Genomic DNA, 210 nt, shown 5'->3' on the forward strand with positions numbered 1-210 from the left:
GTATCCTGATATTCATGTCTCTGCCTCTGCAGTATTAGAACCCCTGAGTTATAGTTGGGCATTTGGCTACAGAGAATAAAGATTTTATTTTCCATCTTCTTTGTAGCTGAGAGTGGCCATGTAACTAAATTCTGACCAATGAGATGTGAGCAGAAATGTGTGCAACTTCTGGTTATGCTCTTAAAGGGAAGGGGTATTCTCCCTTCCCAT

The sequence above is a fragment of the Mustela putorius genome, unplaced genomic scaffold (genome assembly GCF_011764305.1).
Source record: "Mustela putorius furo isolate JIRA1106 unplaced genomic scaffold, ASM1176430v1.1 tig00000145_pilon_pilon_pilon, whole genome shotgun sequence".
In the NCBI taxonomy this organism is placed as follows: domain Eukaryota; kingdom Metazoa; phylum Chordata; class Mammalia; order Carnivora; family Mustelidae; genus Mustela; species Mustela putorius.